General features: G+C 45.6%; 1 protein-coding gene across 1 annotated transcript in view; it reads left to right on the top strand.

Annotated features, from left to right (window-relative positions):
- Window positions 1–21,402, top strand: part of RPF2 (ribosome production factor 2 homolog) — a 92,596-nt gene that overhangs the window by 35,285 nt on the left and 35,909 nt on the right. The gene's annotated exons all lie outside the window — the stretch shown is intronic.

Raw genomic sequence — 21,402 nt, 5'->3', positions numbered from 1 at the left:
TACACTGAGCAGACTTTGTTTTTATTTAAATGTTTCCTTTTCTCGCTCGGACAGCTGGATATCCAGTTAGGTATGAGTGGCAGCAAAGTGTTAGTGTTTCTTAGGTTAACTTCCAAGTGTGGAAATCTATTTATTTGGAAACTGTTGACTTTTTACATATTTGAGTAATACTTTAATTGCGAAGGCACGCTGGCTCATTCCTTTCGGCAAAATTATTTCTCCACGGTCTTTGACATTGGTTTTTATACCAAGGGGAAGCTCATTCTGCTTAGGCCTATTCCTTAAGGGGCTGCAGATAAAATTTTCTAATTGTAACTGCACATTTTTGTGTCCCCAGTTTGATATGTTCCAAACTGAACTTTTGAATGATATAAAAGGAATGTTCTCATCATAGAAACCAGAAATCTAATGAACCAAGACTGTAAGGGATGTCATCAGACTAATCCACTTATGTCTGGTCTGAGTTCAGTCCAGTTCACTTATGTGAACTCTCCTGATTGTGTGTACTTGTGGCCCGAAGCTCAGGGAATACCAGGTGTAAAAAGTCAGTTTTCTTTTTCTGAGTTTGGACTTTGTGGAATCTTATTTTTTCTGTTGAACTATCTCTGTGGGTATTTATCCACTGGTAATCTCAGCCTGAGTGAATTAGGTGGGGTCGATGCAGAAAAGATAACATGGCTTTTCTTGGTGGCTCTGAAAAGCCCCTGAAGTTAATCAGTCATACTGAGGCTAATACACGGGCAGTTTCAAGCTCATCCATCTGGTAACTGGTAGTAGTTTCTGTATCATGCGCGGTAACAGAAATCATTGCTTATCCTGAGGTCAATTAAATTAACCTTGGGGATTTTAATCTGATTAAATATGGTTTTTATGATGTTATTTACCGATGATGCTCCATTTGGTTATAATATTGTAAGTTTTAATTAACTGAATAATAAAGTTTACTTACAGTAATTATTGATTTGCTGCTAATGCCTTTTAACCTCCAAAATGATTTGGTAAAATGCAGTCTTGGTATTTCCATGTTTGCCTAACATATTGCCGTTTGTGGAGCTTGTCTGGTACCGGATAACTGTCCCTTTCCTGTTTCTGCAACCTCACGAAGGCACAGTTCTCCGTACCGGTTGAAGGGCTTAAAGCTAAACATTACTGAGCTTGGCTACTGGGGAGCTTACCTGTAGTTAATCTTGGGTTATTGCAGGATAATACTGAAGTTCTGTCTTTTATTTGTTATTAATTAGATATGGGTCAGGCATTTGCACATCTTATATATTATCAATTGAAGCATGTAGCAATTCAGAATGCTTGGTTCTTAAATGAGTGCTGTTTAATTTAATTTCACTGGTTTTAACTACTTTCATCACCTTAATGGGAGACCCCGTTCTGGGAGAGATTGTCATTTATTTTGCCTTGTAGGCCTTTAGTGTTAATGGGCTAATAAGCAGTTTTCAACTATGCCATTAAGTAATGTTAAATTGGTGATGTGGGAGACGATGTTTGTCATTTGAGTTGCATCAGAGCTACTTTTTATTGTAGAGATTGTGTTTTTTTGTTGTTGTCAAAAATCTTTTATTGAGCATCAAACGGAGCATAACAAAAAGGTCGTTGACCTCAAAGCTAACCGAGGGCGCGCAGGCTCCGGGGTTGCAAAACAGTCCGCTATGGTGGGTTCAGCTTCACATGACCCCAGATCCTACCACCCCCCCCACCCCCTCTCTCGAAATGAGTGATGCTAATTTAAAGAAAACAAAACTTGGAGAGGTTTGGCAACCCAACACCAGACCTCTAAACACCCCCCCACCCCCTTTCCCGGTGGTGAGTAGACTGTATTAAGAAAGATACCTAGGGGTGGCATTAGTTCAAAGTGACCAAGGGAAAACCTATATTTGGAAAAGGTGCATGGCCCGCACAGTCGGAGGGCATACAGCAGTAGGTAGACCCTGAGACGAGAAGGCAACCAGTGGACCCCAACTGAGCTCTAAGTCCTTGTAATTGTCCCGAAATGAGTGCAAGACGTTCCATGGAAAGTATTCTCTGCAGTCGGGCATGCCACAGTGATGTCGCCTGAGTTTCCGTCTTCTTCCATGCAGCCGCTATGGTAAGCTTGGCTGCCCCCAGACACGTCCACATAATCACCTTGTCGGCTTTGGTTTGGAAGTCCAAAGTTTGATCTCTAACTCCAAGGAGTGCAAAGTCTATGGAGGTCGGGAGAGTATAACCAAGCATGTCCTTGATATGAGATAGGATCTCGTCCCAGAATGGCCGGATCTTTGGGCAGTCCCACCATATATGCCTTTAGCCCCCCTGAAGCCCACACCCCCGCCAGCAGAGATCCAAAGTGCCAGGGAAGATTCGTCGGAGCTTTGTGGGGTATAGGTACCAATCGTGTAGTGTTTTGTAGTGAGCCTCTCGAAGAGCCATGGACTTATGTTTTGCAATGTCCCTTCAGATGTGTCAAACCAATAGATGTGTGAACACAGTCAGTGCGCACATCCCAGTAATTGGGCACTCCCTCTGGTTCAAAACAACAGACTCCGTTGAAGTTCCAGAATTTATTAAATTTAATCTGATATTTTCATAAAAGTTTCATTAATGGATTAGTAGCATCCAAGTCATATGGCTTTACACAAAGTCATCGTTGCTCCACGGTGGTGTTGGAAAATTATGGGCTCACCCAGACGAAGTCAGAAGTGCCCAAGGGTGGATAACAGCTCGCGAAGGTGAAGATAAGTGAAAGAAGTCTAAGGTGTGCTCACGTGGACTTGAACCTTCGCGAGCTGTTATCCACCCTTGGGCACTTCTGACTTCGTCTGGGTGAGCCCATAATTTTCCAACACCACCGTGGTACCCCGGCATTTTAATCCATACTCACCACTCCCCACCGCCTGTCTAGCAAGTCACAACTTTTTCTATTTCCGTCACTTTTTTCACTCGCCCCTGTTGTTTTAAATTCACTTCTGGGAAATGTTCATATTTGCTTTTCACGTTTTGTGAATGTAATGCTGATATAAATGCAGTTCGTTTTCACTTTCAGAGCTCCTTGAGAAAGGGTAATGCACCCGAAATGCATTGGAGCAACGATGACTTTGTGTAAAGCCATATGACTTGGATGCTACTAATCCATTAATGAAACTTTTATGAAAATATCAGATTAAATTTAATAAATTCTGGAACTTCAACGGAGTCTGTTGTTTTGAACCAGAGGGAGTGCCCAATTACTGGGATGTGCGCACTGACTGTGTTCACACATCTATTGGTTTATCTCTTGGCGTAAACGGACGGTTACGCCTCCAGTTGGAGCACCTTTAAAATACCTATACATCGTAAATTTCCCACTTAAAAACATTTCTACCCCAGCACAAGCTGTGCATTGCCTGCCTCATTTATTTGATTCCATTTCCTTCAGATGTGTCCCCATTCCATCTCGGATATATCCCTATCTAAAACTCGCTCCCAAAAAGACATATACCTCGCCCGTGGAGAATGCAGGGTGTGCAGCAGCATGCCATAGAGAGCAGAAATAATGCCTTTTATGGAGCCTGCCCTATAAATCACCAACTTTTCCATGTCCGTAAGATCCCTAAGAGCCACCTCTCGAATGTGAGGTGTTGTGACCCAGTGTTTAAGCTGGAGATAGTGGTAGTGTTCACTCTGGGGGATTTCAGATTCCTTTTTACACCGGTCAAACGTCAGGACCTCGCCATTATGAAACATATCAGATAATTTGAGGCATTCCCCCCTCCCTCCAACAATCAAAGGACCCCTCATGTAGAGCCGGAGGAAAAGGTGGATTAAAATGGATAGGTGTGTGAGGGGAAGGGAATGAAGTCCAACCCTCCCTGTGTGTAATTTTGTCCCAGACTGTCAGGGTCGTGCGGGTGGGGGGTGCTAATATATGTATTGGGAGAACGATCTCTCCTGGGCTTCCAAAGGACGTCCCATATATATAGCCCCACTACGGAGCAATCCATATGGAGCCAGTGCTTGTCTGATTCCCTCGCTGACCATTCTGCTGTCACCCGTAACTGAGCAGCCTGATAATATAAAGCGAAGTCAGGTAGGGCCAAGCCGCCCTTATCCCGTGGAGGTCGAAGCACATGATAGGGTAGACGCGCCCCCCTCCCCTGCCAAATAAATTTAGTGATCAGAGTGCGTAGGCTCGGTAATAAAGTTTGCTCAAGTTCGATAGGTAGCGCTTGGAATAAGTATAAAAATGTGGGTAGAGCTGTCATTTTAATTGCATTAATTCTCCCAAGCCACAAAATGTAAAGAGGCGACCACCGCTTGAGGTCATTATGTAGTTGTGTCAGCGGGGAAGGGGAGTTTGCTTTATAAAGATCACTCAAACTAGCCGTGAGGTGTACGCCCAGATAGAGTAAGGAGTGTTGAGCCCATTGAAAGGATGTCTGGGTTTTCAAACGAAGTACCTCCGCGGGAGGGAGGGTAAGATTAGGTGTAGAGGATTTCGTAAAGTTTATCTTTAACCCCACCACCTGCTCAAAGCGGCGTAATTCTCCCTGCAGCAAAGTTACCGGATTCGTAAGCGTGAGCAGGATGTCATCGGCAAAAAAAGAGACCTTGTGCTCAACACCACTAAAGGGTACGCCTCGGATCTCATCATTGGATCTGATCCTGACCGCCAAGGATTCGATACTGAGAGCGAACAGGAGGGGCAAGAGAGGACACCCCTGTCGGGTGCCTCTGCTCGGGGCAAACGGGTAGGAGGAGCAACCGTTGACCATCACTCGAGAGGTGGGGAAGTGATAGTTAGCCCACACCATATTAAAGAAGGTATCTCCAAACCCAAACTTCCGCATAGTTAAAAAGAGGAAAACCCAATCCACTCTATCGAAGGCTTTCTCCGCATCTAGGACCACTAAAACTGCAGGGATTTTAAACTTAGAAGCCTTCTCAATCCAATGTATGGTGTGTCTGATGTTGTCATATGTTTGCCTGCCTTTTATAAATCCCTATTGGTTGGGATGTATTATCCCCCGCATCAGATTTTCAAGTCGCGCTGCTAAGATTGCGGAGTAACGTTTTGCGTCCAAATTAAGCAGCGCAATGGGTCTATAGGAGCCGCAAAGCTGCGCGTCTTTGCCAGGTATGGGGATTACCGAAATCATTGCTTCTGCCATAGAACCCGAGACCCATGCGTCTGATGCAATAGCTTGAAATAGAGCTGTGAGATGGGGAACAAGCTCGATGGAAAAACACCTATTGAAGTGAGCCGTAAGGCCATCGGGCCCAGGAGCTTTATGTAGTTTGAGTCTGGAAATAACCTCCCGTACCTCCTCCTGAGTTATGAGGGAGTCCAGTGCTTCAGCCGACATACGTGACAGTCGCGGAAGTGTGAGGTTATCTAACAATTGTTTTTTATTTTTTTTATTTTATTTATTATTCATCACATAAAGCACACTTTATCCTGTATACAATACACTTTAACAACTGCTACTTTTTCCTTAATTTCTATTGCACAAATTCAATCCTAGGTACATATACAATCCAGCATTCAGTAAGTTATCATTCCAAAAAGAAGAAGAAAAAAAAACCCCAAGAGAAAAAGAAAAAAGGGTAATCGGGGTTTTTTAACATTTCGTTCAATCAATAAAGGTAAAGAGCAGAGAGGGTTTTTTTTTCCTATTCATCATAACTTTGCGTCTCCTTCCATTTACTTAAGGGCTCCCAAATCCTTCTGCCCAAACATCTTCCTCTCCTCCCATTCCGAGCATAGATGTTTTTCTCCATATTGTATGAATATAGCATATTTGACAACCAGGTTTGAAATTTTGGGGGATTTTTATCAAGCCAAGCCCTGGCTATTGGGTTTCAAAAAAGGGGGGAGGCGAGAGGACACTATTAACCACTCAAGATGGTGGAAGGTCCAGTAGCAGCTTAGTGTCCGTACTGAGTACTAGAGAAGCAAATCAAAAAATGGGGTTGCTGCACTGTTCCATAAGGAAAAGGAGGGAGGGAAATAGTTAGCTGGCGTGACCAAGAAGGGGAATTAAATGATACCCTGGGGCATCCATTATGTTGGATGTATTTGCCTCACACACCCCGAGGAGTGTCATGCTTCATCATCGGCGGTTGCTCCTCGTCGGGGAGGCGGTGCAATCCCCGACGGGCACACCTCAGAGAGGGGCTCTTTGGCGGAGATCTTTTTCCAACTGCCTTTTGGTGAAGTGGGGGTATGTGGGCAGGGTAGTGTATTCCTATGATAAGACGGCTAAAATGTAACAAGGGGTACCGGAATGGACTTTATTCTGGGGGTCCCCTGGCTACAGTTAAAAGGTGAAGCTAGTTGCCTAGGTGTCAGCCTATTATGTTGTGTGACCCCTAGTAGAAACTAGCTGTGCATGTGGCCCTGGCTATTGTCAGTCTGTAAACAGCCATTGCCACAAATAAGAATTCCGCCTGCTGTTCCTGCTCCCCCTTAGCCACTCCTAGCATAATCCAGGATGGTGTAAGAGTAATCAATATACCCAAGGATCTTACTAAAAACCCCTCTATCGCTTTAATCAGTGAATGTAGATGAGGGCAGGTTGCAAAGATATGTATGCTATCTGCCTCCAACGCATCACATCGGGGGCAATTAATTCCTGTGCTACCGCCCCATTTTGCTATCCTCGCAGGAGTAAAATAGAGAAAATATAGTGTCTTATAGTGCTGAGATTGCAAAGGGGCTGCACTCAAGATTGTACGTCCTAAATTCAGGGACTCAAAAAACAGGGTACTTTCATCTCCCAGTTTGTCTGCCCATTTCGTACTAAATTTCTCCAAATCGTCCGTCTTCCCCTTTATCAATATTGCATAGAAGGACCTGATTGTGCGTTCCCCCATCAGCTTAATTTTCTCCATTATTTCAATGTTATCAAAACCTGCGGGACCTCCCACTTTGTTTTTAAGAAAACTCCTAATCTGTAGGTACTTAAAAAAAAACCTATTGTCCAGCCCATATGCATCCCGCAGGTCTGAAAATTGTTTAAATCCATCGTGAGAAAACAGGTCCCCTATTTGCGTGATACCCCTTGCTGCCCACTCTACCATCGTCTGATCAGCAAAGATTTCCGTGGGGAATGATCTATTATTAATCAGAGACACATATCTATTATACCTCCCCATCTTAGTTTTCTTTAGAAATGCGTTCCACACACTTACAGCCGCCAAAACCGTCTTGAACCGAGTTCTCTTAAAATAACCAAAATCTGTACAATTTAAGAAACAATTATGAGCATTTGTCCCAAGTACAACAGCATAAACCCCAGTAGACATGTCATGTACTCTTTCGTCATCATTATTCCCTCCAATTAATCCCTGCATATATTGTAAAACAGTTGCCATATAATATAAACGAAAATCTGGTGCACCCCATCCCCCTTTATCCCTAGGAAGTGTCATAAACCTGTAGGCCCTCCGGGTCTTACCGTGCGCCCAGATAAACCTATTACATATGGCCTCTAGGCCATTAAACCAACTGGCTTCAAACAGGAGAGGTATAGCCCTAAAGAAGTACAAGAATTTTGGTAACACCATCATCTTAATGATGTTAGTACAGCCTACCAGTGACAGATGCAGATTGTTCATCCTCTCTAGGTCCGTTTTGACTTGGGCTATTAAAGGTGACATATTATTTTTTACTATCTTATCTACATCTGCTGTAATTTGCACCCCTAAATAGGTTGCCGCCCCCACAACTGTCATCATTACATACTGCCCAACGGTTTTTAACTATCTGGGTTTTTGTATTATTCAGGCTGTACCCTGAAAATTGCCCAAATCGAGTAGCTTCTTCTTCTATTGCCCTAATGGCGTCTGTAGGATTTGAAGTCAAGATGGCCACATCGTCTGCATATGCCAGCGTTTTGAACCGACATCCATTTAAAACTAGCGGTGGAATCTGATCATTACTTTCCAATTTGTGTAGATATGGATCAAGGTACAGTGCAAAGAGCAGGGGAGAAGATGGACACCCCTGCCTTGTTCCTCTATTAATGTTAACTGCAGTTGATTGCCCTCTATTAACCCTTATCCTAGCCACCGGGTTTATATATAATGTCTGCATAGCCTTAATAAATCCTGCCCCTATGCCATTCCACCTCAATATTGCCCATAAGTACCTCCAGGAGACCCTGTCGAATGCATTTTCGGCATCTAAAAACAAAGCTGCCATAGGGTCTCCTAGAGTACTTGCTGCATCAAATGCCGTAATTACCTGCCTAGTCTGTTGAGTCGTTCCTCTACCTGGGATGAATCCATGTTGGGAGGACGTTACCAATGATTCCACTACCCCTGATAACCTTTTGGTCAGAATTTTCGAGAATACCTTGACGTCCGCGTTCATCAAAGTGATAGGGCGGTAGGACCCCGGGACATTTGGAGGTTTTCCTTTCTTAGGTATTACAATGATATCTGCTCCGCCCCATGATTCTGGGACGAACTCGCCCTTTTGTGCTAATAACATGACATTGAACATTTCTTTTAAGAGAATAGGTTGAAAAGCTTTGTAAAATTCAACAGGAATCTGGTCCGGGCCAGCTGCCTTCCCGGATGGTAAATCTCTCAGAGCCGCGACCAGTTCATCTAACCGGAAAATCTCTTCCAATCCATTCCTGTCCTCCTCTATTAATTCTGGGGGCGCTATCTCTCTTAAATACCTACTTATGTCCTCCTCTCTCCCTGGGCCATCTGTTGTATAAAGCTCTGTATAGAATTGTTTAAATACCTCTCTAATCTGTTCAGCTTCCGTTACCATAATGCCCTGGGCATTTTTGATCTCCTTGATATCAGCCATCCCTTCCCTTTGCCTAGCACGTATAGCCAATATATGGCCAACTCTCTCACTAAGTTCATATACTTTTTCTTTATTTACTATATATCTCTCTACTGTCTTTTTAGCCATCCCGTCCATAGCTTCTGCTTTAAGAGCAATTATTTTCAATAATAGCTGGTCGATTGGAGAACGTAATTGTATAGCTATAGCAAGTTCTTCCTCCGTTTCCATAATTAATCTCTTAGACTGTTCGGCTTTTACCTTCTCTATCTTTTGATCCTTGATTACATAGCTCAAGGTCTCCCCTCTTACTCCGGCTTTAAAAGCATCCCACACTACCCCTGAGGTTGCTGTGCCTCTATTTATCTCCCAAAAATCCTTAATCCAATTTGTCATAGTTTCCATATAGCTCTGATCCTGTAGGAGTGTTCTTTCAAATGTCCATTGTCTTATCTCTTTTTTCCTCCCTTGCCCAATTCTTAATGTTAGAACTAACGGGCTATGGTCTGAAATGATTCGGGGTTCCCTATCTATTCTTACCCTATCCATCAGCCCTCTTGAGATTCAAAAATAATCCAGCCTGACCAATACCTGATGGGGGGCTGAAAAAAAAGTGCTCCCATCCAAATTTGGATGATACTTTATCCAGGGATCTTCCAGAGAATTATGAGATGCCATATCTGCCAGTGCCCTATATGTCCTCCTCTTCCTTCCCGAATATTTTCTACCAGGATCTAAAAAGCTGCTGTCACTGTCATGGAGGTTAAAATCACCGCAACAAATAATCGGTTCTGGCCACTGCGCCAATTCTATATCTAGAAATTGAAATATATCCGGGTCATCCCCTGTGGAACCGTAAACAGAGACAACGGTGAAAGTTTCCTCCTTAAATCTTAATTCTGCTATAACCCATCTCCCCCACTGGTCCTCCTTTTTCCTCCTAACCACAGCATCCTGCCCCCTACCTAAGATCGCCACTCCTCTTGTCTTAGTGTCTTGATTAGTCTTTGCTAATACCTTAAAGCCAAGCTGCTCCAACAGATACGCCTTAGTGCCTTCAATGTGCGTTTCCTGAAGACACACTAGATCAAGCTGTAATGACTTTAACAGGGCAGCCACTTTAAGTCTTTTATTTAACTCATTTAGTCCACAGATATTTATCGAGGCTATCTTGCATGTCATCCCTGTTCATTTCCCCCCCCCCTTCCCTGCTTGTACCTGTGCCAATTAGCTTCTATAAGCTTCACTTCCCCCTCTCCTTCTCTTCTTCTTAACATAGCGTACTGCATTTCTTGCTTTGTATCCCCACGTGTGCTGTGTCCACAACCATATCCTAAGCGTAAATCCTTTTTTCCCCCTCACCCTTCCCCGCCCTCCCCCCCGACCCCCCTCCCTTTTGGATCCCACCTCCCCCAAGCTACAGGCAAATAGGTCAATCTTGACCTATGTGTAGCCCCTGTAGTCTGCAGTGTTGCTACTCCCTCCTACCCTGCTCTCCTATCAGTCAGTTACAGCTGTATTTTCCTTTATAACATTTCCTCTACGGAGTTTTTGGTGGGCTTTTTGGTGGGGTTTTTCCTCTGCTCTCCTTTCCCTTATTTTTCTCTGATATCTCCGTCAAAAAATCCCCCGCTTTTATCTCAGAGAAGAACATCCTAGTATGCCCCTTACTGATAACTTTCAATCTTGCCGGAAACAGTAAGTATGCTTCTGCACCCTGTTTCTGGAAGGGCCCTATCATCTGCCTTAGCTTCCACCTTCTTTCGACCGTAACATGGCAGAAATCAGGCCTGGCGAAGAATGTATTTCCATCAGCTGTCTTTCTGGACTCTGGTCTAGCCTTATCCATGATCTCTTGCCTCGCTAGGAAGTTCCCTAGAAAGACCAGCATTGCCCTTGGTAGTGCATTCTGCTGATCCCCACGGTTTTTCCTTACAAATAGAGGATATCTGTGGGCTCTTTGCACTTCTAGTTCCCACTGCCATTGTGATTCTGGAAAGGCCTCTTTTAACAATTTGATCACATATCCCCTCGGATTCTGTCCCTCCCGCCCTTCTTCAAGTCCCAAGAGTCTTACATTGTTCCGCCTTTGGCGATTTTCAAAGTCCTCGACTTTCCACTGCAGGTCTTCCACTGCCTTTCCTTGCTCAGCTTTGAAGGTCTGCCAGTCCGTTACTTCATCTTCCACTCTGCTGGTTCTTTCTTCAACCTGAGTTACCCTTTCCTCCACCTCTTCATACTTTCTATTTACCTTCCTCAGCAAGGCTTGTAGTTTTTTTGTGTCGCGTTTTGCTCTCCGACTTTCTGCCCTAGCTTCGGATTGCATCTGCTTCAATGTACCAAACAGCATTTCCAAGGTTACGTTCTGTGATATTGGTCGCTTGGCATTGTCTCCCTCCCGCTGACCGCTTTCTTGGTAAGTCTCTGAAGTAGCAGAATAGTCCCACAATAGTTTTTTGTTCATACTACTTCTGGACCCTCGCCCATCTCTTCTCATTCCGCCTTTCCTTCTTTTTTGTGTTGCTAGATCTCTGGAATCCTTGCTAGTATCTGAGCCAGTAGTATGGTCTGAGTAACTCCCCTCCTCATTTTCAGGGTCGCTTATATCCGTTGTGTCTGATCCCTCATTAACTGAAAAAAATTCAGGGGAACCTCCTCTGTTGCCTCTGCCCTCCCTGCCATCCTTAACACTGGCCTGATCTTGCTCAAATTCTTGTCGCCCTTCAATACTCTGTGTGCTCCCCCAGCTCGTCTCAGAATGTTGCCAGGTTTTTTTATTAAACCCTGCTTCCACAGTTAGCAGTGCGTCCAGCATTTGTACATTGTTGTGTCTTTCAAGCTCCTCCAGAGCTTTCTGACCTGCAGTAGCATTCTCCTTTGCCCCCTCGCTCACCTTCTCTGCTCCGGCGCTCTGCTCCGCTCGATGCGTGCTGCTTCCTGGAACGTCTGATGGTTGCTCGGCAACTGGAGCTTCAACGCTTACGTCCTCGCGGTCTGCCCCCTCCGTTTCCTCGGCCCCCGCATTCAATGCGGCTGGAAGCCGCGGATCACCTTCCTCATTCTGTGATGCCTCCGGGGGTTCGCTCGGCACACCAGCATGCAGCTCATCATCCGCACGCTTCTGGAGCATTGGGGGCGCTTTAGATGTAAAAGATTCAGGTAACGTAGATTGCCGCATCTGCTCCTTTACAGTAGCCGTTTGCGATCGGTGTGATCTCCCTTCAGGCTCCTGTGTCGGCTGTGTCGGCTCTTTTACCCCTTTGCTCGCTGCTAATCTGGTCTCTGGTTTTGTCTCAGCCTTTCTTTCTTGTCTGTCGGTTTTCTTCTGCGGGGCTCCCTTTGAGGAGCGGCTAATATTTTCCGTCTGCTTTTTAGCGGCCACCAGGACTTTTGGGATAGTTCCTGTGCGATTTTCTTCTCGCGCTGATGGGCCTTTGATCGACCCAGTTGCTGATGTTTTCTTACATATTGAGAAGTATATTATCACTGGTAGTTATGTTCCTCCAGCAGCTCCACCAAGCTTTTCTCGTTGCAGCAATTATTCTTTTGAGATGTCCAGACTCAAGCGCTTCAGCAGAGATACGGTGTAAGAGAGCAACAGGGCCCCACATCCCCGTATTCAATAGTCCAATATCATACTAGGGTAGGGGAGAGGAGAATGCGACTTTCCTCTACAGAGCTACGGCGGCCATCTTGCCTCCCTCCTTATCTAACAATTGTTGTTGCCGTGCCTGGAATGGTGCCTTGATAGAGCTGACCGTAAAATTCCCCAAAAATGTTTGCTTTAGCGGAGTCAGAGTGTGTGAGTTGCCCCTGGCGATCTAGGATCCCCCCCAATGAAGTCCCTTTCCCCTTGTACCCTAAGTTGGCGTGCCAGATGAGAGCCCACCTTATTTCCCTGTGCAAAGGAGGATTGGCGAATCTTTAACAGTGTGAATTCTGCCCGAATGGAATATATGGACCTAAGATTACCCATAAGTGCGGTTAGTTGTCTCTGGAGGGCTCGGTTTGGGGTGGCTTTGTGTGCTGGTTCCGCCAACTCAAATTCTTTCTCAAGGGCCTCCCTTTTGTGTATTTTTTTTAATTTTTTTTTTACTTAATCTACTTTTTGTTCGTAAACCCAAGATCCTCTTTTGGTTTTCCTAAGTATATGGAAATGCCATATTTTACCCGTACAGTTTACTTGTGACTGACTTAACTGTGACTGTTTGGCCTCCATGTTTTTTAAATGTTAGGCCGTCCTTGTTGTTCTTCAGGTAACATGTGAATCCTAATTAACGCTGGTCATACTGATGCATTGCTGACCAAGAGTGTGTGCCCTTTTAGCACCACATTCATTTCTCTACGTATGATCGACAAACCAGCCATGTGAGTGCCAGCACAGGTGTTCGGTGCAAATTCTGCATCAAACGTCTACTTCTTAAGATGTTGAGCTATGATGAAAATTATCTTTAGCACGCTCCATGGAGTGTCATGAATCATTGCCTTTGCAATCGGCGTTTCTAAAAGTTTCACTTTTTTTCTTTTATCTTAGTCAAAGTGGGATTGGAATATCTCAGCACACATTATTCGCTGAAGTGGCATCTGCACTCCTTTCTCTATATATAGCCTGCAACCTCTCTTCATCTAAACAGCCCTTATCCTTGTTATGCCGATAGAGAAAATGAACTTGCACAAACCGAAACCGGTGGGCATGTGGCCTGAAGGGCATAGACACTGTGCTTGTTCCTTGACTTTCAAAGATGTTTTTCTTTGTGTTCAGGAAGTGTGATTTAGTCCCCCTTCAGGCATCGCGACCCGGGTTCGCAGAGGCCGGTATATGTCGCCCTCTTTCCACGTGACCCGCGGAACGCTTTGGGAATGGCCATTGTAGCCTCTCCTATTCGCTCTTGCGATGGAGCCACTGGCGATCAGACTGTGAGAGGGAGGGGTGCATTTGGGATACTGCTGCAGGGACACACTCACAATGTATCCCTATACGCGGATAACTTCCTTATCTATATCCGGGACGTAACAATGGACCTCTCTCCTCTCTGGCCCACGCTGGACGAGTTCGGGAAGGCAGCGGGACTGAACGTAAACTGGGAAAAGTCGCCTATCTACCTCCTCTGCCTGGATGCTCCGCACCAGGAAATACGAGCCGGGACGGTCAGGCTGGCGTGGAACAGGGGCGCCCAAGATACCTAGGCATCAGGCTGTATCACACCCTGAGTGATCTCCTGGAGGGCAACCACTACAGAGCCCTAAGAAGTATTAAAACCCAGGTTGACTTCTGGCGCCCACTACCCCTAGCCCCATTGGGAAAGTGGCCCTGTCAAAGATGGTGGTGGTAACACACCTCCTCTATTACTTAGCAAATGTCCCAGTGATCCCCCCTGCAATCTTTTTTCCGGGAGTTCAACTCCCTGCTGGTATCATTGATTTGGGGGAGAGGCCGCCGTAGGGTTGCCCTGGCGACTCTACAACTCCCATTCAACCAGGGTGGTTTGGGAGCCTCATCCTTCGAAGCCATTGTAATTGCACTGCAAGGAAATAGGCTATTGCGTTGGACAGCGGGGCGCCAAATGGAAGAGATGGACTCGCAGGCGGGACCCCGAACGATCCTCACGGTGCATAGACTTCTACTCCCGGGCACTAAACCGAATCCGGCTCATCCCATCCTGGTGAAAATAGCGAAGTCTTGTATGCTCAGACTTAACTGCCTCTCCCGCGTCACGCCCCTCTACTCCCCACTATTGCCACTAGCAGGGCTCCCCAAGGGGCACGACCATTACACCTCCCGAGGCATGCATTTCTGGGCAAAATATACAATCACAAACGTGGAGTCATTATTTACGGAGGGCCAACTGGCCACCTTTTGAGAGTCTAACAGAGGGAAGCTGGCTCCCCCCGGGGCAATTTCTCCTACACAGGCAGCTCATTTCCGACTGTAGGAAAACATGGAATCTGACGGATGGAGAGCCACAGACATACCCCACTCTACATGCGATGTTAAACATGGGCACAGGGCAATACCTAATTACATGGATTTACAAATCCATCATAACGCTCATGTCCACGCCGCTATCGCGACTCAGAGAGAAATGGGAAGAAGAATCAAGCCATGCACTTCATGACAAGCAATGGCTCACAGCCCTAGAGCACCATAAGAAAGTATCTCGCAACCAGCGCTTCAAAAATATTCAATTTAACATTCTACACTGTGCATATCTCACCCCTGTGCAGCTTCAGAGTTTTTATCCTGCAGAGCAATTTGAATTCTGCCGCCAGCCCAGCGCTACATTCGTGCGTATGCTCTGGGCATGCCCCGAAATGCAGCACTACTGGTCTGAAATACACACCATGTTACAGACAATCACTGGCCTGACTAACCTCAATATATGGGAGGCATGTGCCCTGGGAATATTTAACCGCCCAAAAAAAGCAAAAAGTAGAAACACGATTCGCAGTGTTAGCCCTTCTTCGAGCGAAATGCAGCATCAAAATGCACTGGCACTCTCCCAGCAGTCCCCCAATAGAAGCATGGAGGGAGGCAACCATAAAATGGGGCGCAGGAGAAGAAGAAACGATCAGGCTAGAAGAGGTAAAGGGAATCCGCCGCAACCCTATTTCCAAGGAATGGGCAGCCCTCTTACACAAGTTCAAGCAGACACGCAAGACCCAGTATCCCCGTTAGCCACTCAGATATCGCAACGCCCCTTAACCCCCCCCGCACCCAACGTCAGTCAATCAATCAATAGATTTATTCAGTTTACAATACAAACCGTAAAAGTTACACATCATAAAAACAGTATAAGTGACAGTGCATTGTTAGAATGATATCCATAACAGCCCCAAAAAATTAAATAAATAATTAAAAAGCCTGGGAAAACTCATTCCAAAACCATGTAATTTCTGGAATCAACAGTTGCTTTTAAAAATCCCACTATAAAAAATAAACAGTCCTCTTTCAGTAATTGAAGGTACACCAATGCAGGACGGGCCTGCCTAAAATTCAGTCTTTTTAAAAGAGGTACCAGATAGCGTTTACGAGGAAATTCATACAATTGACATAAAAACATAAAATGCAGCATATCCTGCGGAGACTTTCCGTCGCAGCCGCAGGGAGCTGCTACTTTACTTATAGTAAAACATTTGGGTCTGGCAAGCAAAAGGTGGAAAAGGTTCAGACCAAACCTAGTTAATATGAATTTCTTGTGCATGGACAATGACCCCAAAAGATATGGCTCTGCTCTTGGGGTTGTTTTAAGCATTATGTATGTCCACACACTTGGTTTCAGTACCTACTTGGCTTCTCTATTCAAATTCCTTTCTGCCAGGAAAGTAGTTTTAATTTCCTCCACATCTCTCTTTGTGATGCATTCGGGATTAGTAAATAGGTCCCCCCGCCCTAGCCTACCAAAACTTGTCTTTACGTACCTCAGCCATGGAATACGCGGTGAGTTATCCAGGGACATACAATCTTTTATAATCACGTGGGTCAGAGGGAGATTTGGATTCAACCAACATTTTAACCAACACATCAATGGACGCAAAGAAAGTCCATCATTTACGTAAAGGACCCCCAACTCCTCATGAACCGCTAGATTTGATGTGCCGCGTGGGACACATAGTAGGCGTTTCCGAAAGTCATTTTCCACTATTTGAAGGGATTCACCCGCATTGTATCCCCATATTTCGCTGCCATATGAAGCTATAGCCAGGCTTTTAGTCTGATACACTTGCAACATAGCTCCGGTGGGTTTCTTCCCTAATTTGGAACCAAAGTTAAAAGTTGCTACATTCACCCTGGCAATGTCCCCCTTTTTTTTCCTTTCAATAATAGGGAACCCCAGTTGAGCTTATCGTCAAAGAGAACCCCTAAATATGAAAACGTTTTTGTATGGGGAATATTTGAATCTCCCACTCTAAATTGGAAATTCTTCTTTGCAAAATGCCCCACTTGCATGACGTAAGATTTGGAGTTGTTACTTGCCAAATCCCTATCTGACATAAAATCAGAGAAGGCGGATAAAAGTGATTGTAATACTCTTTCAGTTCTGGACATGAGGACGGCATTGTCTGCATATAACAGGACAGGGATCCCTTGCCGTCCTACCCTGGGACAATCAGCCCCTGTTGCCCTTAGTAAGCGGTCCAAATCATTAATATTGAAATGAAATAAAAAGGGAGCCAGAATACAACCTTACCGGACTCCCTTCTTAATATTAAAATCCCTCTTAACCGGCAAATCCTGGGAAAACCTAACATTGGCTTTGGTGGACTTATGTAGGTCTTTTAAGAAATTTACAACACTGTTCTCCACTGCCCTCATGGACTGCCAGAGCTTATTCCTGTTGACACAATCAAAAGCCGATGACAAGTTCATAAAGGCAAGGTGAATGGTCCCAGGACGAGCAACAGTGTATTTGCTCAGTATCAAAAATAAGTTAAGACACTGAGCAACAGTAGACCGTCCCAGTCGAAATCCATACTGAACTTCCGAAAGAATCATTGTCCTCTGCCAAGGATGATAATCTCTGAAGGAGGACCCGGCCCACCACTTTTACCACTGAGTCTATAATCGAGATGGGTCTATAGCAATGGGGGCTGCTTCTATCGCCTTTTTAAAAACTGGAACTATGGTGGAGGTTGCCCAAGACTGAGGACAGCCATTCTGTGCCGCCGCGTTAAAAACGGACTCCAATACAATATCGGCGCCCAAAAGGAGAGGTCTGACTTAAAAAGATCTGGAGGAATCCCGTCAGGGCCGGGTGGTTTTCCTGCAGTTAAGCCTGTTATACCTTCCAGTATCTCACCTCTCTCAAATCTTATTGATACCACCTTAGTTCCATGCGGCGTCCTATGATTTTGCTCAGGCAAACAGTCAAACATAGATTTGAAATGTGACTCCCACTCTCCTCAGTTATGTGAGAATCAAGGCCCCCCCCCTTCCTGGTCCAACAGAGGTTTATTAAGCGCACTCCAAAACTTCGAACTGTTTCTAGGAGTGCTGGGATGAAGCAACTCCCTCCATACTTCATCCTTCAATACTCCCATACATTTGGCGAGGGCCATCTTATATTCTCTGCAACAAGTGGAGATATCGGCTTGTATTCTAGGTTTGATTGACAAAGCTTCCCTCAGCCTCTTGGCTGCTTTAGAGCAATGTGAATCAAACCACCTAGGGCCAGACAAAGCTTGACCTTTTGCTGGAGCAGATAACCGCCCCCCACCTTATCTGTAATAGACTTGAAGGCTCCCCTAAAATCGCTTTTAGCGAGGACCGGTCCATTGTGCAGAGATAATTTATAGACACATACTGTTTTAATCCCATCAAAGAATATTTCTGGGGTACTTGCGACCATTTAATCTGCGCATTCCATCATTTGGTCGCAGTAGGCCCAGCTTTGGTGCAACCCCTATTTTTTCTGCCAGTGGACCTGTCGGGTGAAGCGTTAAGGGGTTGTGATCACTAAATTCACTCTGTAATTTTAAAAGTATTCACTAAAGATTGTAAAGAAGATGAAATTAAAATTAATTCAATAAATGACCTTTTCCCGTGTCCCTTAAACGTGGGCACCGTGCAGTTGGTGCGCGGGTCCGTTAAAACCATCGTAGCCACCAGATCTAATTTGTTAGTCAGAGCGTTTTAACAACTCCCCCTGAGCTGTATGTTCAAAATGGAAACCATACATGCAAGGACAGCCCCAGTCAGAGATGCAGGACGTTAGCGGCTCACCACAGGGATGTATATTAGGATCACCGGCAACCACAAGACTGTGTAAACTTTGACTCATGGTTTGATTTATAGCTACAGGGCAGTTAAATTACTGGGCTCATTCGGGGAAGAAGTCCCCAGCTAATAGCCACCTTTCCTGCCATTAAGGCTAAGATTCCTGGGTGTGTAGTAGGCATTACCTGCATTTTGCAGGCAATAGCCACAGATATATAAGTAACCAAGCCACCCTTTGGTCTCCCCCCTCAAAGAGGGTCTAGCCGGGACAAAAAAAGCCTTATAGCCTTCCAGGAAAAGGTCACATTCTACTGACCACGTTTCCTGTAAGCTAATTACCAAAAAATGCTTGACATAGGCTATCCATCTAGGATTCTGTAGCTTTACAGCCAAACCCGCTATGTTCCAAGATAGAAAGTTATTGGAACTCACCCTTGGAGGCCCTGCCACAACCGCCCTAGAATCCTGGGGTAGCGCGGCCTGCTCAGACCCTGCAAGTACAGGGCCCCGCAGTCAGTCGCATTCCTCCATACCAGTCAGAGTATCAAATCTGTTGTTTAAAGCCAAATTGATCGATACCAAAATGCCTGTCCATAGTTTGTTGGGGTTGCACCAGGGAAATAGGATGATGTAGCGTGGGGTTAGTGACAGACTGGAGACCTTTCTTGGGTAAAGCAGGTTTTATTTTTGACAAAGCTCTTCTACTGCGGGATGTTAGTCTTTCTCTGGCGAATCGTGATTGGTCTGTGGTTGCAGCCCAGAAATAAGATGTTGGTGCGGGGATCCCTTGTCTGCTGTCGACGGTACGTCCTGCTTCCTCCCTCGGATTCTCGACGTCGTCCAGCCCCAAAAGAGAACCAACAAAGGGAACGCCGTCAATGCACAGTCAGAGCAATATACGCTCTTGGGGAAGCCCGGAGTGCAGTGGACACCGCTGAGTAGTGCTTTACAAAATATATAGTTTCGGGGTGTGAGGTAAAAGGTGAAAGGAACACGGGGTTGGAAAACAGGGGAAGGGAGTCGGGCACGGGATAAAGGTAGAGAGACCGGGAAGGTATACAGGCAAGGAAAGGTTTGAGGAAGGGCTAGGCATTTATATACAGTCTATTTACACAGGAGGTCCTTCTCGCCTTCTCCCCACCCAGGCCGACAACCGTCGCCGTACCTGTGAAAGCCACACTCCTCCCTCTGGAGTGTGGCACGGCGCTTCGCAGGAACGTTTGCCTCCTGGCTTAACTTCTTCGTTTTCCTCGCTCCTCGCTCTCCACACACTTCGCCTCCTCTCACGGCCGCCTCTCTTTGACCACCTCTCTCTCCGCCTTTCTCCTCCGGGGTGACGTTGCACACCGTATAGAGAACTTTCTGCTTTTTGTCCACTCCAGATCCATGGACGTCATATGGGGGTGTGGTCTCGCTATACTCATCAAACGCCCAGTTAAAGGCGCCCTCTTCATTTTCGATGCCGCCGTGGAGTAGTGGCTCGGTATCCCAGTCTCTCTGAAGGGAAGGAGGGGAGGCAGAGTCAGCGGGGGCAGATTCAGCGACCCACCAGTCAGTCTGGGTATGCTCCCTCCCCACCTCGCTACAGATGATTAATAGGGTATGACCTTGTTCGAGCACCCCCAAAGGGTATTCCCCAATGGCAACTGTTGCCGTCTCCCTACTGCTAGGCGGCCTATAGAAAACGCCCAAAGGTAGTATTTTAATAACAAAACCCACTAGTGTAGAAATACTATAGTCCTTGGAAAAAATACGGCCTGCAGTATAGGGGTTGTGAAAGTTAATAATAATGCAGTCACCAATTCGCTGTTTGCGGGAGCTCCCAATCCAGTTGACCCTACGTGCCATAATTATGTTATTGGATATATTGGCACCCATTGTTGTATTCTGTGCGAACCAATGGGTTAATTTATTTATTAGCTGCCCATATTTTTCACTCTTCCCTGGAGGAAGGGCAGGAACATACCCCAAGATCGCTACATAGGGGGTAGATTCGGGAGCGAGAGCAATAGTAGGAAGGCTAGTTGACTGAGGAGACCTAACCTCTAGACTCTTGTCCTTCTGCAGCGTACGTGGCCCTGTTCTGATAGATGTGCCCTGTCTGGGGACTAAAGTATCTGTACTTGCGGGCTTGCGACTACTTGGACAACTCTTGACTGGTGTCCTGCTATTAGATGTTACCCTCACAGTGGCGGCTCCCCCATCTCTGTCCCACCCCTCTCTTCCTCTTTCAATGGTAACTTGAGTATTGGGCTTGTATGAACTTGCTGTTGCCCTATCTTCAACCTTACTTATTTTTTGATTTATAGGGGTCTATTAGGGTAGTCAGCATAGTTTCTAATCTCCCCCCCCAAAAGTCCCCCTCCAGTAGACCGACAGATGGTGTCCCTGTCTATTCTGATTCAGGGTAGTTGGGTTTCCCTCACTGATAACACCCATAGTGGGTACATCGAACTCAGTCCTCCCCGGGCTGCCCATTACGGGTTTCTTTGATTGCCTAGCTCCCCGTTTTTTTCTAGTTGCAGCGGGAGGGTTATTGGGGCGGGCAAATTTTGATTTTACTTTCTGCACTCTTTTTTTTTTTTTTTTTTTTTTTTTTTTTTGAAAACCTTTATTGAACAGAGAAAGCTCACAAATACGGGCCTACAACCCACCAGGGCTGGCCACCACATAACAAAAACAGCAGGAGACATATATCAGATGTCACAATATACTAAGGCAACAAATCAGGGGAAAGAGCAAGCATCTTAGAGCAATCTCAGGAGCAAACAAATAGAAAGGTAGTTTTCTTTTTTTAAAGAACGGGTTTGGGAGGTCAGGAACCTGGCGGGCCATAACACATGATCTGTCTACTTTACTTTTGCCTTACTGGTTTGCACCTTTCAAGATGGCGCCCACACTCTATTCATTACGT

Source organism: Lissotriton helveticus, chromosome 6, assembly GCF_964261635.1.
Source record: "Lissotriton helveticus chromosome 6, aLisHel1.1, whole genome shotgun sequence".
NCBI lineage: Eukaryota > Metazoa > Chordata > Amphibia > Caudata > Salamandridae > Lissotriton > Lissotriton helveticus.
This window is presented reverse-complemented; position numbering and strand designations above follow the sequence as displayed.